This window comes from Panthera uncia (assembly GCF_023721935.1).
Source record: "Panthera uncia isolate 11264 chromosome A1 unlocalized genomic scaffold, Puncia_PCG_1.0 HiC_scaffold_17, whole genome shotgun sequence".
Classification (NCBI taxonomy): domain Eukaryota; kingdom Metazoa; phylum Chordata; class Mammalia; order Carnivora; family Felidae; genus Panthera; species Panthera uncia.
Window position 1 is genome coordinate 113,962,461 of NW_026057577.1, and position 1,402 is coordinate 113,963,862.

Consider the following 1,402-nt stretch of genomic DNA (forward strand, 5'->3'; position numbering starts at 1 on the left):
GCTATAGGATTCTCTGGTATTCAAGGAGTAGCTGGCCAACTGCTGAGTAGACATATGGCAGAAAGCATTCAAGCTTAATTATTTGAACTCAGTGATCTTCATGGTCTCTTTCAACTCTAAAGATTCTACAGCTCTTCTTTTTAACCTGATGGCCACCCCCACTGAATGAACTAACCACTTCAGTGGCTCTTCTTTAGTCTCAAGGTGGCTATATAGATTTGAACCTACTCCTCACAGCATTGGTCTGTACATTCCTGTGGAATTGCTCTATCAAGTAAACCCTCAGAACCTTTAAAGGACCAATTAAAGTGCACGTTAATCAGGGAACCAGACCATAATAGAGATATGAAACCTTTTCCCCATTAGTTTTAAACAGTTATAATCAAGGAGTGTATAAATTACCTCTAGCAGGAAATCTTAAGGCATAATTATAGGTGGGATGCTGATTCAGATAGGAAAACAGGCAATGTAGAAAGTACAGGTGCATATATTCAAAGGAAATGAAGCATCCTGGGGTAAAGGTCAATGTGTGGGCTTTTGTGCTTTGGGGCACAAAAAACCCAGGTACCAACTCTAGCTCTGTTACTTATTAGACAAATGATACTAGGTAAATGTCTGAGCTTCCTTCATCTGTAAAATAACGAGTATACTGACATCGAAGGCTTGTGGTAAGAATTAGATGACATAAAAAATGCAAAGCACAGAGAGTGGTATTTAGCACATAGAAGACTCTTGCAAAATGCTATCTATTTTTATTTTTGAAAAATTTTCGATATTCTTTGTTTTGAGAGAGAGAGAGAGAGTACAGCAGGGGAGGAGCAGAGCAAGAGGGAGAGAGAGAGAGAGAGAGAGAGAGAGAGAGAGAGAGAGAATCCCAAGCAGGCTCCATGCTACCAGCGCAGAGTCTGACTCGGGGCTTGAACTCATGAACCACAAGATTGTGACCTGAGCTGAAGTCCAGAGTTGGACACTTAACTGACTGAGCCATCCAGGCACCCCTAGCTATTCTTATTAAGGGGCAGAAATAACATAAAAGGTGAAGTCATGGCCAGAAAGGGCCCTGGATGTTTAAGGCTTAATAGGCATGGAGAAAAATCACTAACCGTTTCCTGTATATAACTAAATTGTGTTCATTGAAGATCTCTGATAGGCTTACCTTATAAATCAGCAGACTATGTCTCCGTCTTCCCAAATACTTTATCTTTGATTATTGACTGGGGCACATTTTAATCTCTTAGCATTTGGATTCACACAGTGTAAGCACTCTTAGCTGACTCAGAACTATATATCTATATGAGCAGAACACTGTAATTTGTACCTTGCTGGGCTTTTTATTAGGACATTTCTGAAACCTGAGAGCTAAACCTTTTAGGAAACAACAGCTTTAGGTCCCCAGAGTGAA